This window comes from Leptopilina boulardi, unplaced genomic scaffold (genome assembly GCF_019393585.1).
Source record: "Leptopilina boulardi isolate dan_hultmark-lab unplaced genomic scaffold, ZJU_Lbou_2.1 LbouV2_266, whole genome shotgun sequence".
Classification (NCBI taxonomy): Eukaryota; Metazoa; Arthropoda; class Insecta; order Hymenoptera; family Figitidae; genus Leptopilina; species Leptopilina boulardi.
The window spans coordinates 1,151,555-1,169,224 of record NW_026137825.1 but is presented as its reverse complement, the minus strand read 5'-3'; the positions used below and the strand labels follow the sequence as shown (position 1 = coordinate 1,169,224).

Sequence of the window (17,670 nt, the reverse complement as noted above, 5' to 3'; positions counted from 1 at the left end):
GGGGGCAATTTTCAAACGTCAGTTATCATTACTATTATTAATAAAAATTATTATTAATTTTTTTTTTGATTTTTCCCCTCTTTGAAAAAAAAATATTTCTCATCACTCAATTTGAGTGTAAAAAAAAAACAATCGCGCAACGTACCTAATAGCAAATGGCAAAACAGGCTAAGTCAGTTTTTAATGTAAAAAAAAAAACAATTAAATATATGTATGTGTTCAATATATACATATATATAAATATACCTGTTCGATATGCGATTCTATGTAAAATGGGCATTTGCAAAAAAAATTAGCTCCTCTCTGTGAATTAGTTTCACAATTCTAATCTCTTTAAAAAAAAATAAACAAGATTTTTATATCTTAATTCAATCTCATCGAATTATATTGTATTATAAATTATTATTTGGAATACATAAAAATTAAAAAATTTAAAAAAAAATTATTTTTTTAATTATTTTTTTTTACTTATTTATAATATTATTTTATAGTATTATCAGTTTTTGTTTATCTTTCGGAGTAGCGCAGTTTAAAGTTATTCGTTTTTCGGCGCTGAAGTTGAGAACAGTGCGCGCGCATCATAAAAGAGGGGAGCAGTCGATAGTGATTAGACTCCCTCACCTCTCGCACGTTGCGCGCGCAGTGTTCTCAACTTCTACATCGCCAACTGACTAACTTTAAGTGTCACCAGATCGAATTCTAATTATTTCTCTTTCAAAATGAGCAATATTATTAATTCTTAGGTTTTTTTTTATTTTTTTAAAATATTTTTTAATATTTTTTTATATTTTTATATTTTTTTTAAATATATTTTTTTATATTTAGAGACTAAAATTACAAATTCTAAATGAGCAATATTATTAATTCTTAAATTTTTCTTATTTTTTATATATTTTTTTATATTTTTATATTTTTTTAAATATTTTTTTTTATTTTTTTATATTTTTTTTTATATTTAGAGACTAAAATTACAAATTCTAAATGAGCAATATTTATAATTCTTAATTTTTTATATTTTTTAAATATTTTTTTATATTTTTTTTAGTATTTTTTTTTATTTTTTTATATTTTTTTATATTTTTAGAGACTAAAATTACAAATTCTAAATGAGCAATATTTATAAATCTTAATTTTTTATATATTTTTTTAAATTTTTATATTTTTTTAAATATTTTTTTTTATTTTTTTATATTTTTTTTTATATTTAGAGACTAAAATTACAAATTCTAAATGAGCAATATTATTAATTCTTAATTTTTTTTTATTTTTTATATATTTTTTTATATTTTTATATTTTTTTAAATATTTTTTTATATTTTTTTTTTATTTAAAAATATAATTTATATTTTTTGTTAATAAATTTTTTTTTACTTTTGAGATTTTTTTAAGATTAAAAGAATCTTGTAATATTGTCAAAAAAAAAAAAAATAATAAATAAAAAAAATGTAAATTGAGGCCTAATAAAAAAAATAAAATAAGCCATTTCGCACAATGCACTTGTTTCATACACATTTTTAGGGCTTCTCAAAGGTGTCATATATATATAAATGTAATATTCTAGCCGGCCTATAATATATCTTTATAAGTCGTTTAGCCATTAAATGGCTATTAAAAGGATGATTTCGTACCAAACGAACGGAATTCGTGTAAGACACGCAGAGAATTTAATACGGCAATTAATTATTAGATACGATAATAGAGGATTCTTTATAAAAAAAAAAAAAAAAAAAAATGATAAAGAGTCTTTTCGATAAATCAGTAATTTTTCATTAATTGTATTTTAATATTTTATTTAATTATTTAAATTAAAAATTCATTTTTTTACTTGTACCAAATTTTTCTTAATAAATTCAGAGACATATTATTTTAATATTTCAATAAATTTAATAATTATTAAATTTTTTTTTAAACAAATAAAATTAATTTTTAAAATAAGTAATTAATTTTCAATATTTGACATTAATTAATTAATTACATTATAATTAAAATTCTAGTAAATAAATTTTAAAAAAAAATCCAAATTTTCATTAAAAAAATTTTGTTTATTAAAAATATTTAAATGTGTTAGTAACTGAAAAATTACAAATTTTATTACAAAAATTTATCAAATGAATAAATTATTTTAAGAAACAAAAATCTTATTAAAAAAAGATACTAATTGAAAAATATTGAATAAATAAAAAAAATTTATTTAAAAAAAAAAAAATTCCACGCGTATTAAAAAGTGTGTTAATTAAATATTATTGTAATTTGTCAATTTATAAATTATAAATCTAAGGAATCTGATTAACAAAAAAAAACTGAAATAAAAATTAGTTAATTTATTATATTAATGCAATAAGCGAATGTATATTAAAAATTTTCATTTTATCTGACGAAAATCTGTATTTATAATTAAAAAAAAAAAAAAAAAAAATTGTAGTGTGAAAGAAAAAAAAATTTCTTTAAAAAAAAAAATATATATTAACAGCGAATTGAAAAAGATTTTTTAAAAAAAAAAAAAAAAAAAAACAAATTAGCCAATTAAGTGTGGGAATCGCAATTTTTTAGCGGAATTTCGCGATTGTTCTACCTCGTGTAGTCAAAATTTCTCTGCAAAATGTTTTGTAAATATATAATAGAACCGCTTAGGCTCATGTCGAAAAAAAAACTCAATTTCGCAAAAACTCAAAAAAAAGGCTTCTTTGATTTTATTTCGAAGCCAAAAAAAAAAAAAAAATTCATTTCCATCCAAATACAAAAAAAAAAAAAAATATAAAATTCATTTCTCCAAAAATTTTTCCTAACAATCCTTTATTATTGTATGTAATTCTATTTTTCTTCTAAAAAAAAAAATTCAAAAAAAGTTTTCCAAAAAAATGAAAATTCTAATAAAAAAAAAAAATCTAAAAAGAAATATTTGTCAAAAAATAAGTTTTTAAAAAAAACTTACTGACAACATATTTAAAAGAAAAATCATGAAATTATTTTTAAAAAATTAATTATTTAAAAAAAAATAATTAATAATTAATAATAATTAAATTAGTAATTAAAATTTACTTATAATTTAAATGACCAAATAATTGAAGCAAAAAAAAAAGAAGAAGGAAAAAAGACGTAAGAATAATTATTGAATGAAAGAAAAATAAAAAATATATTTTCGTTCACCTATAAGAGAAAATAAATGTAAGTTTAAACCTGTATAATATTGCGTATCAATTCCCCTAATAATTGCTATACATATAAATAAATAATTATGATAAATAATAATGGATTCACAAAGTATTGCACGTTTTTGCGATTCAAAAAAAAAAAAAAAAAAAATTTAATTATTAAACATTATATATTTTTCTCAATTATTATGTAAAGAAAAAAAAAATTATAAATATATATAAATATGAATGTGATAATGCGGAGTGAGATCGAATGATTTATTATATGAATGGATTTTGTCCCTTAAGAAGAAGAAAAAAAAAATTCTCCTTCTCTTATTCTTCAAAGCAAAGCTCTTTCTATACTTTGAAAAATTTTTTTAAAAATTAATTTTTTTTTGAAAAACAAAAATTACTTTGTAAAAATTAATTATTTTCAAAAACAAAAATTAATATTCAAAAATTAATTATTTTCAAAAACAAAAATTAATTTTCAAAAATTAATTATTTTCAAAAACAAAAATTAATTTTCAAAAATTAATTATTTTCAAAAACAAAAATTAATATTCAAAAATTAATTATTTTCAAAAACAAAAATTAATTTTCAAAAATTAATTATTTTCAAAAACAAAAATTAATTTTAAAAAATGAAATTAATTTAAAAAACATGAGAATTTTTTTTAAAAAAAATGAATTTAAAAAAAGGAATTCATTTTAAAAAATGAATTTAAAAAAAAGGAATTCATTTAAGAAAAATAAATAAATTTTTTTTCCAAAAAAAAAAAAAAGAGTTTCGTGATTATTATAGTAATTGCAAAACCGTTACCAATGGCAACCATATAACAAAAATAAATAAACCAAAAAAGAAAAAAAAAGAAAAAATACAAAAAAAAAAAAAAAAAACAATTAAATGTAAACCAAAAAAAAATTTTTACGTTAAAGTCACGTATTAATCCTGTAGACAATCTGAATGCTCCAGAATTTTAGCGCCAAAACGTCAGCAATGATAAAACAATAATATTCTGAAATTTCGTACATTTTTATATCGAAATATCAATAATTCAATACTTTTCGAATATCACATAAAAAAAGTATATAATTTCCTCCAAAAAAATAATTACAGCGAGAAAAAAAAAATTTCTTTTTTTTATTTTAATTTTTCTTTTTATTGTTATTATTATGATTATTATTATTTTTTTATTTTTTTTGTGGTATTATTTCTATTATTATGATAATTATTTTTATTATTATGATTATTATTTTTATTATAATTATAATTATTTTTTTTTTTTATTGTTATTTTATTTTATTTTTTTAATTTTTTTATCATTGTTAAAAATAATTTAAATTTTTTCTTCAATTTTCTCGTTGTAAGAAAAAAATATAAATTTTTTTTTTAAATCAAATCCGCTTTGATAAAAAAAACAAAAAAAGAAAATTTTATAAACTTTTACCTTAAATTGAAACCCAAAATTTTTTTAGGGTAGTGAAAATTTGAGAATTTCTTAAATATTTCATTTGCACGAGAATTTTTCCGGTCGGGACCATTTCGCGTCACGCATAATGCCACGGTACAATACTTATAGTCAATTAAATATAATTATATTTCTCTCCCAATATTATAGATTGTTCAATGAATGAAAAAGGTTTTTTCTTACAATATACCTATATAGACACCAGAGAAAAAAAAAGTAGATTCTATTTCGTAAAACATTTTCAAAAAAAAAAAAAAAAATTCATAAAAAATAATGTAAATTTTATCAAAAAATAATAATTGCACTTATTATAATTATAAATTTTTTCCCTTATATCTCAATTTTCAATTCATTAAAAAAAAAAAAACTGTTTTTTATTTGTTTTTAATTTTTCTATTTTTTTTTTTTTTAATTTAAAGTTTTGAAAATTAAAAAAATATTTTTAAAAAATTTTTCATTAAATATTACAATTATTTTTTGAAATTTAAAAAAAAACTGTTTATTCGGAAAACTTTTTTTTGGGAAAAATTTCTTAATCAAAAAACAATTATTTTTTATTAATTAAAAATTTCTGAATCGAAGAAATAATTATTTTTTATTAATTAAAAATTTTTTTAAGCGGAAAATAATTATTTTTTAATAATTAAAAATTTCTTAATCAAAAAATAATTATTTTTAATTAATTAAAAATTTAGTAATTTAAATTTATTAATTAAAAATTTATTAATTAGTCATTTGACATTAATTTATTCTTTTAAATTACTAAAAAAAAAATTCAAAACAAATTTATTTTCTAAAAAAAAATCACTTTGAAAACGTAAAAATTGATACGCAAAAAGTAGATTATCTTTTATTTTTTTTTCCCCCAATCATTAATGCACGAAAGAACAATGAAAAAAAAAATAAAAAAAAAAATTGCAAAACATTTTTTATAGCGTTAAAGATAAAAAAAACAATTTTTTCAAAATATTCGTTTGCTTATTATAAATATAGTTAAATCAGTAGTTTAGATTTTGAAATAGAAAATAATATATATATACGTTTCAAAAAAATTTATCTCTAAGAAATAAAAAAAAAAAAAAAAAAATTCTCCTTTTTTCTTATATATATTGTTTTCTTTCTTTTTTAGAATAAATCTTTTGTTACTTCGTTAATAATAATAAATCTTAAGGCGCAGAACATTTATAAGATAAATTGCAGGGTAGATCGCGAGCGCGCGCACTCAGAATATTTCTACTTTATTTAGGGCTAAAAATTAAGTAATAAAAATAAAGTATAAAAAAAAAAAAAAATGAAATGAAAACAGTTAAACGAAAATATTTCCGACCGTTTGTCATATATATATATAAAAATAAATATATTAACAATAATGAGTAGTGACAAAAGAAGCAAAAAAAAAAAAAAAAAATGAAAATATTTATTCCCCCTTAAATTTTCAAATTTTGGAAAATTTAATTTTAAAAAATCATTGCCAGTCAAAATTGTAAAAAAAAAATTAAAATTAATTTTTTTTAAAATTATTATATACATTTTCAAAACTTAGAAAAATTTATAAAAAAAAATCATAGATAATTTTTTTTTTCTAATTATTATCATCGTTATCTGAAAATTATAATTTTATTTATTTATTTATTTAATTTATAATATTCGTTTTTTTTCGTCCAAAGTGAAGATGGAAAAATAAATTTTTTTTCCCGACGAAAAAAAAAAAAATATAAAAATATAATCGAAACCAAGAAAGAAAATTGGATATATAAAGACAGGAAACGAGAACGAATGTTAACGAGTCAGATAATAAGAATTCTTTTTTAAAATAAAAAAAAAATATTCATCAAACGAAACAATTTTTTTTCTCTTTTTTATAATCATTATGATTATTATTATTATTAATAATAGTATTTGAATTCCTTTTTCCAAATGTAAAATATATACATAAATATAAATATATATATATATAAATACATAGAAGAAAATATATATCTCACTCGAAGGTTGCTTTGCTTTTACTAAATGAGAGGAGAGAAAAAAAAATCGAGAAAATGAAAAAAAATTTGTGTGTGCATTAAGTTTTGAAAAAAAAAAAAAAAAAAAAAAAAAAAATGAAAAAAATTGACAGAAATATGGAATGTAAGTGTGCGAGCAAGAGAAATTAATAAAAATAAATAAATAAATAATAATAATAAATTGTATTACGTTAAATGTTGTTAGGTTATAAAAATATAATAAATGTTACAAAAACAACAATGCTGTATGTATGTATAAGAGAAAATATTACTGTAGTTACAAAAAAAAAAAAATAAATAAATAAAATGATGATTGTACTATACATATAATGATTGTTGAAATTTATTTTATTTGAGATTTTTTTTAAATTTTAATTTAATTTTTTATTTATTATTTAATTTTTTATATAACTTATTACTTAATTTTTTATTTATTATTTAATTTTTTATTTAATTTTTTATATAATTTATTATTTAATTTTTTATTTATTATTTAATTTTTAATTTTTTATTTAATTTTTCATTTACTTCTTTTATTTTCCAATTTTTTAAAATAATTTTTTTTTTTAAATCAGGAATTTTAAATGACGATTTAATTTATACTGACAAATTTTTTATTCAGTATTAATAGTATTAATAATAACAATAACAATAACAATAACAATAACAATAGAAAAAATAATAATAATAGTAGTACCTAATAATAATAATAAGAAATAATTTTAAAAAATTATAAAAAATATATATATAGGTAATAATAAAAAAAAATATTAAAAATATTAAAAATAATAATAATGATAATAATTTGTAAACATTATAATATATACGTAACTAGCAATACGTAAATGTAAATTGATGAAAATATAATAAAATTCTAAGATAAACGTCATATTTGTCGAATTATAAAAATTTAAATTAACGTCAATATAAAAAAAAAATATATAGAATGAGGTAAAATATCTAGAATGACGTAAAATAAATATTGTGTTATCAAATTAAAGAATAGACAACTTTTTTACGCATTTGAATAAATTTAATAAATTACGTAAATCGAAATAAAAAAGATCACACCATAAAAAAATGTAAATAAAATTTTTCATTGTTCTTTTATATTTATAAAAAAAAAAAGTTAAAGGGATTTTAGTATAAATGCCCTAAATCAAATCAGTAAATTCACAGTTTCAAAACTCTCTCTCTCTATCTCATTCAAGTTAACAAAACTTAATTCAATCGTTGGTAAGAAAAAAATTTTATATAAAATAATTTTTTACATAAAAAAAAAAAAAGTCTTTCTCTTGTTTTTAAATTAAAATTTTAAATTCAATAAATTTGAAAAAAAATTTCATTAATATAATTATTATAATTATTACAATTATTATCATTTTTTAAAAATATTATTATTATAATCATTACAATAATTATCATTTTTTAAAAATATTATTATTATAATTATTACAATTATTATCATTTTTTATAAATATTATTATTATAAGCCCGTAAATTGTGTAAAATAAATAAATAATATTATTCACGGAAAAAAATCTTTACCTGAAATAGCGATAAATTTCACTGGAACAGCGATATGTTTCACTAAAACAGGGAAAGTTTTCGCTATTCTAGAGAAACATATAGCTGTTTCAGATAAAGATTTTTTTTTCCGTATTGAATAAAATATACCTATACATATTTTTTTTTTATTATATTTAATTATTATAATATATTAGGATATATTAATAATAAAATAATAAAAAAATTTTATATAAAAATTAAAATATAATATAAAATAAAATTATAAAATATATTTATATATATATAATATATTATCATTATTTCAGATAATTTCTTATTGCATCAAAATGCAGTTTGTTTCAATTTTGGTTTTGGTAGCACTTGCATTGTTAATGGCTGCTACGCCAGTCCCTAGATATGGACCTATGCAACTTACTGTAGAACAAATGAAGTAAACAAATTTTACAAATAATTACTTATTAACTAATTTAATTTAAATGAGCATTTTTTTTTTTTTTTTTTTTTTTTTTTTTTTTTTTTTTTTTTTTTTTTTAATTGTTTAGAATTTGTTAAAAATTATTTTAAAAAATATTTATTTATTTTTTACCCTATACTTCTTTATTTTTATTTATTTATTTATTAAATAAAAAAAAATTACCTGTTGATTTGCATAAATTAATTAAATAAAAATAAAAAAATTTTCCAAATTTCATTAAAAGTTAATGCAAAAAAATAATTAATTTTTTTCTTCTTTTTCAGGCATATCATAGATTCAGGAAAAAAATAATTTAAAAGAATCAATCTGGATCACGTCTTTCTCTGTTAAATATTATTTTTAAAATATATATTTTTTTATAAAAAAAATAGAAAATTATAAATATATTTTAATATATATTTGTAAAAAAAAAAAAAAGAATTGTTAATATTTTTAATATTATTTATTTTTTCATGTATATTTTTGTGAATTATAAAAAAAAATGAAATAAATTATTTATTATAAAACTAAATCAAATGTTAGTAATTTATTTATTATTTATAGAAAACCCTTATCCAAATAAAGTTCTTATAATTATTATAATTTTTTTTTATTTTAATTATTATTATTATTAATTTTTTTAATTTTTTTAATTTTTATTATTATAATTTTTTTCAGTTGAAAAACGCAAAATTTTTCAATATAAAAATTTTATATTGCCATAAAATAAAAAAATCGTAATACAAAATTTTAGTGTGTATTTTTTTATTTCCATAATAAATAATATTTTGAGATAGTATTGAGAAAAAAAAAATTATCACTTTTAAATAACAATAAAAAAATTTATATCACCGTATGTCTAAATGTTGTTAGAAATTTTTAAATATTAAACAAACAAAAAAATAAAATTTTATTTTCGTTAAAAAAATTTTTTTCACGAATGTATAATAAAAAAAAAAAAAAAATTTTAGAAAGAGAAATTTAATTTTTTTTTTTTTTTTTTTAATTGTAAAACCAAGATTGCATTTTTTTTTTTTTTATTTCAAAATCGTGAGAATTTCGAGTATAAAAGATCGAAACCAAAAAACTATTTCACAGTTCTTTATTTCGATTTTGGAGCAACTTTTATACGCTATTTTTTAATTGCGGTGAGAGAAAAAAAAATTTTTTTATTAAAAATTATTTTTATATTAATATATTAAATTTTAATGATTATTATTATATTATGTATATAAATTTATTATTTAATTTATTATTATTATTATTATTATTATATATTATTATTATTATTTAATTTATTATTTATTTTTTTAAATTTATTTATTTATAAATTAATTTTCACAATATTTTAATTTAAGTGACGAATTATTATTGAAAATTTTTTTTAGCTATTTTTCAAATTTCTTTTAAAGCAAAAAAAAATGAAATTTCTCTCATCAACTTTGATGCTCCTTGTTCTTGGAGTATTATTAAATGCTGTACCAACTTATCAAGCACCACCTCTTAAATCTCCTTCTAACAAAGCATTGTTGTAAGTATTTAAAAAAATTTTTTTTATTGTTTTTTATTTTATTATACACATGTAATATAAATAAATTATTCTTACGTTATTTTTTATTATTATTATTATTATTTTTATTATCATCAAAATATTTATATATTTTTATGTTTCCCTTTAGAAAAATAAATAAATAAAATTCTACTTTTAGGAAATTTGGTGGAAAGTAAAAAGAAATTTTGCTTTTCAACATGTTGCACCATCTACAAGGAATTTTTTAGAAGAAATTTTTTTTTGCCGACATGTATTTGAAAAAAAATTTTATCAAAATAAAAATTATTTTTTATTCAATGGATATTGAAAAAAAAAAATGTTTTCATGAATAATATTGATTTAATAAAAAATTTTTCAATTCTAGAAATCAAGTACTTTATTATTTACATATATATTTCGAAAAAAAACCCAAAAAAATATTTAAAAAAAAAATTCATATTTTCAAATAAAAAAAAAAATTTATTTACACAAATATCTATATTTTTAATTATTATTTTTTATTTAATTTCAAAATAAACGCAAAAATATTTTTAAAAAAATCTTTTCTTTTATTTTTGAAAGAATTTCTTTTTTTTTATTTAAATTTAAAAAATAACTATTTTTTTTTTTGTAACATTAAACTTATCTGGTTGATATATTTTTTTTAAGAAGCCAATAAAAAAAATGTTAGATAAAATTTAATTACTTTTTTTTATTTAAAAATCGTGAGGGATTCTAGTATAAAATAAGCAAAATTCGGTTGGTAATTTCATAGTGTCATTTAAAGTTCGCACAGAAGTTACTGCAATTTATATCTTAGGTAAGAAAAAATTACATTAAATAATTTTGTAATTTAAAAAATTATTTTTTGAAATTTTGTTTAAAAAAAAATTATTATTCTCATTATTGTAAAAAAAAAATTATTATTCTCATTATTGTAAAAAAAAATTATTATTATTATTATTATTATTATTATTATTATTTATTTGATATGTGATTTTTATGTTCCTGACCCCCTACAAAGATTTTTCAATCTCATTTTTTTTTTCGTTTTTTAAACATAAAAAAGTGGAATTAAAAATTTTTTTTTTTTTGGGAGGTCCGTAACATAAAAATCATCTTGTATATGATTAATTATTATATAAAGATTTTTAAAAAATATTTCTTATTTATTAATTAATTTTCACAATATTTTAATTTAAGTGACGAATTATTATTGAAATTTTTTTTTTAGCTATTTTTCAAATTTCTTTGAAAGCAAAAAAATGAAATTTCTCTCATCAACTTTGATGCTCCTTATTCTTGGAGTATTATTAAATGTTATACCAACTTATCAAGCACCACCTAAGACTGCTATGAAAAGTCTTTCTGATCAAACATTACAGTAAGCATATTTTAAAAATTATTAATAGTTATTTTAATAAAATATTATTATTATTATTATTATTATTATTATTATTATTTTTAATATTATTATTATTATAATTATTATTTTTATTATTATTATCAACATTTATATATTATTTATATTTCCCTTAAAAATAGAGACTATAAACAATTCTATTTTTAGGAAAAGTGCTGGAAAGTAAAAAGAAGTTTTGATTTTCAACATGTTGCACCTTCTACAAGAAATTTTTTAGAAGAAATTTTTTTTGCCGACATGTATTTGAAAAAAAAAATTTTATAAAAATTAAAAATTATTTTTTATTCAATGGATATTGAAAAAAAAACATTGTAAATTATATGTCTAAAAAAAAAAATGTTTTCATGAATAATATTGATTTAATAAAAAATGTTTCAATTCTAGTAATCAAGTACTTTATTATTTATATATATATATATATATATATATATATATATATTTCGAAAAAAAAACTCCCAAAAGAATATTGAATTTAAAAAAAAATATATATATATATTTTCAAATAATAAAAAAAAAATCAAATGAAATGAAATAAAAGAAAAATAAATTAAATTAAATTAATAATAAAAGAAAATCAAATTAATAAATAATTCTCAACAATTTTCGTATACAAGAAAAAAAAATACATACACTGCAAGATAACATCTTTTTCATAAATATTATATCATTTTATTGTTTTTAGCATAAAAAGAAGAAGCCAATAAAAAAAAATGTTAGATAAAATTTAATTACTTTTTTTTATTTAAAAATTGTAAGGGATTCTAGTATAACTAATTTCTTTAATTTTTTTTTTTTTTAATTTAATTTTCAAAATAATGAAAAAATATAAAAAAAAAAAACATATTTTTTTTTCTTACACCGAAAAAAAAATCCTCTTGTTTCAAGAGGATTCCTCTTATTTCAATGCATATTTTTCTCTAGTATATGCTGCAAAAGGATGTCCTCTATGGTTTAAGAATATTGTCCTCTATGTAAAATTATTCCTCTTAATTTAAGAGGATACTCTTATTTTAAGAGGAAAAATATCATCTTAAAAAGAATTTTGAAATAATATAAAAATGCAATCATTTAATTTGTATGTCATAGATATAATCTATAAAATTAAAAGGAATAAAATTTGTTATTCCATAATTTACATATCTATTTGAGTATAAATAAATTGAAATTGATTTTAATTTTTTTGAATAAAAGCAACTAAATCTATTTTTAATAATATTTTTATGCAGAAAACGTATAATTCATTAAATTTAAAAATTTATTTTAAATAAATTTTCAAATAAAATTAAAATAAATAAAAATCGTAATAAAATAAATTTTTAGAAAGCATAACCTCAAAATTATTTAAATTTTCTTAAAAATTACTTTAAAAAAATTTATTTTACCTTCACAAATAGGATATGACGCAATCATCTTTGCGCATGAGCGACTTTTTATGGGAAATCCTCTTATAGAATTTAGAGGAATATTCTTGAAACATAGAAGATTATTCTAAATTCTAAGAGTATTATTTTTATTCTAAAAAGATTATTCTGAATATAAGAGGAATGCTCTAGAATAGTCCTTCTGTTTCGTTCCTCTTAAAATTAGAGGAAATTATTCTCATTTAAAGATAGTAATACTCTTGTTTTAAGAATAAAATTCAAGAGGATTCTGTAAGAGGAATTTTCCTCTGAATACAAGAATATTTTTTTTTCGATGTAAGAATTTCTTTTTGCGCTTCCTCGTGAAAGAAGCTTTGTAGTTCTTTCGTTTATAAAAATTTTCAAAGTGTCGGAAACAAATTTTTTTCTATATAGAAACATGTTATATGAGATCCTGATCAATTGTCCGGATGTATGTATGTGTGTGTGTGGATCCCTTTTTTGTTTAGAAGATAACTTTAACAGGTTTTAATGGATTTAGATAAAATTTGATAGGCTCATTTATCATATATTAATATCTCAAATCTGACAAAAGAATTTTAAAAAATACCCAAAAAAAAAAAATTTTATCGTCTTTTTTCCTAAATTTTTTTTTTAATCGAAAAAATTTTGAAATAGAAAAATTTATCATTATATATAATAAAATCGTATTCCTTACGTTAAGACAAATCGATCGGTATATATAAAGTATAGTTTTAATTTAAATTTAAAGAATTAATGAAAGTTAAAAAATCAAAAATTCACATTTTAGCTATAAAAATTTTGTAATTATTTAAATTTAAGTTTTTTTTATGAAATAATTGTATTCCTTACATGAAAACGAATCGATTGGTATATATCAAAATTTAAATTTGAGGTAAATTTAATAAATTAATGAAAGTTAAAAAAAAAATTCCCATTTTAGCTGAAAAATTTTGTATTTATTTATAAATTCAAATTTAAATATAAAATAATTGTGTTCCTTGCATTAAAACGAATCGATATAATTATTGTAAATAATTATATAAATTATATATTATTTTTCATATTAATATTTAGAAATTTCGGTTAAAATATGAAATTTTTGATTTTTTAACTTCCATTAATATTCTTTAAATTTAACTCAAATGTTTATATTATTATTATATTATTTTTATATGTTTATTTCAATGTTAATGCTTTCTCCACGAGGAAGCAAATTTTTTTTTTGCTGATCGTAAAGAGGAAGCAAAATTTTAATGTAATGAACATTTGAATTTACTACAATTTGTTTTTATTTAAATTTAAAAAATCTTTTTTTTTTTTTATTATAACATGAAACTTATCCGGTTGATATATTTTTTTTTAAGAAGCCAATAAAAAAAGTGTGAGATAAAATTTAATTACTTTTTTTTATTTAAAAATCGTGAGGGACTCTAGTATAAAATAAGCAAAGTTCAGTTGGTAATTTCATAGTCTCATCTAAAGTTCACAGAAGTTACTGCAAATTATATATCTGAGGTAAGAAAAAGTTACATTAAAATAATTTGTAATTCAAAAAATTATTTTTTAAAATTTTATTTTTAAAAAATTTATTCTTATTCTCAATATTATTATATAAAAAAAATATATATATGTATATTATTATTATTATTATTATTATTATTATTATTTTAGATATTATCTTACAGCAAAATGCGTGTTATTTCATCATTGGTTCTCATAACATTTGGAGTGTTATTGGCTATTACTTCTGGAAATGCCTTGACTGCAGAACAGTTAAAGTAAAAATTTACAATTATTTTTATTTATTTATAAATTTATTTATTTTATTTAAATAACAATTTTTTAAACTCTTGTTTTCTCATATTTATAAAAAAAATAATTTTTTTTTATTTCTTTCTTTCAATTAAACAAAAAAAAAATTTGTCCGCAATGAAAAATTATTTAAAATTATTATTATTATTTTTTATATATATATATATATATATATATATATATATATATATAAATGTATAAATATCTTGAATGTATTGTGTACATTACCAAGTAACTTTTTTTTTCTCGTTGCCTTTAAATAAAACATCATCATCATTATTATTGAATTATTAAAATTGGTGTACAAATTTAATGATAAATAAAAATAATTATTAAATTAATTAAATTTAATAATTTATTAAAAAAAAAAAAAAATTTCTTTTATTTTCAGGCGAAGGGCACAAGCTGGAAAGTAAGAAGATATTCACAACCATCAACGTCATCTATTTAAATATTTGCTTTAATTTGTGTATATATTTAAATGAAGACAAATATTAATATGTATTATCAAAGAAAACAAAAAAATTATGAATATTTTCAAAAATTGAATATTTTAAATACTATGAAAAAAAAAAAAATGTGAAATAAATCATTTAATCAATTAAATCATTTGTTATTAATTTATTTATTATTTATAAAAAAAAAATTACCTCAATCCAATTATGAAATTTTTTATAATTATTTATTTATTTAATATAAGAAAAGAGTTAAAATAAAATTATGATTTAATTTTTCGTTGTCTCTTTTTTAATATATTTAAATTTTATATTTCTTTTATTATTATATGTATGTATTATATTAAAATATAACTATACTCTTAATTTCAACTATTCTAATTACCTATATGGATTCTAAATTTTGATTTAAAAAAAAAAATACCGATTTTTTATAACTAAATTATTATTATTTTTTTTTTTTTTTTTGAAATTTCGATATGATTTTCTCTTTACTTTTTTTTTTTTAATTTGCAAAAAATTTTTTTTTAATTTTCATTAAATTATTATAATACAAAATATAATTTCAATAATTTTGCAAAAAATTTTAAGAGTGGATCTAATTAATAATTATTATTTAAACTTTTTTTTTATTTTTGCAAAAAAATTTTTTTTAATTTTCATTAAATTATTATAATACAAAATATAATTTCAATAATTTGCAAAAAATTTTAAGAGTGGATCTAATTAATACTTATTATTTAAATAATTAAATTATAAAAAAAAAAATTGTTCTTTTTTTTTAATTATTTTTCAAATTAAATTGTATTTTATTTTGTTTCTCTCTATATAAGTAAAGGTGAAAAAGATCTTTAGTGGCAAAAAAATTTTTATTTATTTTTTTTTTTTGAAAAATAAAAAAAGAAACTCGAAAAAGAAAATTTTTCAAAAATTTATAACACAAAAATAATTGAAGGTTTCGTTTATTAAAAACAATTGTTGGAAAATTTGAATTGACGTCAATATAAATATTGATTTATCAAAAATGAAAAATAGATCAATTTTTTCAAGCACCAAAATAAATTAAATATGAATAGGTAAATTAAATAAATTAAATAAATTAAATATGAATAAATAAAAAAAAATTGTTAGGGAGCCTAGTATAAATATCCCAAATCGGATTAGTAAATTCAATAGTCTCAACTTCCTCATTCAAGTTAACAAAACTTAATTCCAAAATCGTTGGTAAGAAAAAATTTTATTAAATAATTTTTTACAAAAAAAAATTTTCTTTTTTGTTTTAAAAATTTTTTAAAAAATTTAAAATTGAATAAATTTCAAATGTATTATTATAATATTTAATGAAATATATTTATAATAATAATAATAATAATAATAATAGTAATAATAAAATAATAATAATAATAATAATAATAATAATAATAATATATAATAGAAATTAAAATTATATAATTCTATAAATAAAATTTTCATCATTATTTGAAATCCCTTTTATGTTTTTAAATAAATAAATAAATAAATAAATTATTATTATTATTTCAGATACTTTCTTCTTGCCTAAAAATGCAGCTTATTTCATCTGTGGTTTGCATAGCACTTGTAGTGTTAATTATTGCTTTGTCTGGAAATGGCGTACCTTCTGGTCTTACTCCAGATCAATTGAAGTAAAAAAAAAAAAATTTATAAACAATTATTTATTAAATAATCTAATTAAATAAATTTTACTAAAAATAATTATTTTTCAGTCAAATTTTCAATTTTCGAATTAAAATTTTAGAGAATTTTTTTTTAGCACAATTTTTTTTATTTTATAAGTTATTTCATTTACATGACTTTGTTATTTAAAAAAAAATTTCTAATTTTATCGAAATTTAATTCAAAAGAATTTTTTTATTCAATCCAATTTTGATTCCAGATAAATATTTTTTTCCGTTTGTTGATTTGTAAATTTAAAAAAAAAAAAAAATAATTAAAATTTTCCAATATATCGTCAAAATTTTATTTTAAAAGTTAAAAAAATTAATTTTTTTTTTGTTTCAGGAGAATCTTAAATGGAAAATGAAAATAAAACAAAATCAATCTACATTGCATCATTCTACTGTTAAATAAAAATATTAAAAATGAAAAATATTTTTAAAAAAAATATTAAAAAAAAAAATAAATAAAGAAAAAATTTTTTCATATTTTTGTATGGAATATGTAAAAAAAAAATTAAAATTAATTAAATTATTTATTACAAAACTAAATCAAATGTTGTTACTTTTTATATTCCTAGAAAACCTAAATAAAATTATAAATTTTTTATTACTATTATTATTATCAATATTTTTTGCAGCTTAGGAAAGCAAAAATTTTCTATATATAAACATTTTATATATCTTTAAAAGAATTTTCACGAATGTATTAAAAAATATAATCTTTATATGTATATTAAAAAGGAAATTTTTGTTAAAACATTAAATATAAGTATT

At 16.4% G+C, this 17,670-nt stretch overlaps 3 long non-coding RNA genes across 4 annotated transcripts; all 3 read left to right on the top strand.

The window, feature by feature from the left end:
* The first annotated feature begins 9,572 nt into the window (after window positions 1-9,572).
* Window positions 9,573-11,934, top strand: LOC127281401 (uncharacterized). Of its 2 annotated transcripts, none has more exons than XR_007843008.1 (5): window positions 9,573-9,741; window positions 10,006-10,124; window positions 10,303-10,944; window positions 11,359-11,508; window positions 11,695-11,934. It is a non-coding gene; the product is annotated as an uncharacterized LOC127281401 (long non-coding RNA). The 2 variants fall into 2 exon arrangements; XR_007843007.1 differs by having other exon boundaries at window positions 9,982-10,124.
* Window positions 11,935-14,325: 2,391 nt separating this feature from the next.
* Window positions 14,326-15,350, top strand: LOC127281402 (uncharacterized). The gene is made up of 3 exons (XR_007843009.1): window positions 14,326-14,447; window positions 14,604-14,710; window positions 15,136-15,350. It is a non-coding gene; the product is annotated as an uncharacterized LOC127281402 (long non-coding RNA).
* Window positions 15,351-16,280: 930 nt separating this feature from the next.
* On the top strand, window positions 16,281-17,450 carry LOC127281404 (uncharacterized). Its single transcript, XR_007843011.1, has 3 exons — window positions 16,281-16,423; window positions 16,742-16,863; window positions 17,240-17,450. It is a non-coding gene; the product is annotated as an uncharacterized LOC127281404 (long non-coding RNA).
* The last annotated feature ends 220 nt before the right edge of the window (window positions 17,451-17,670 follow it).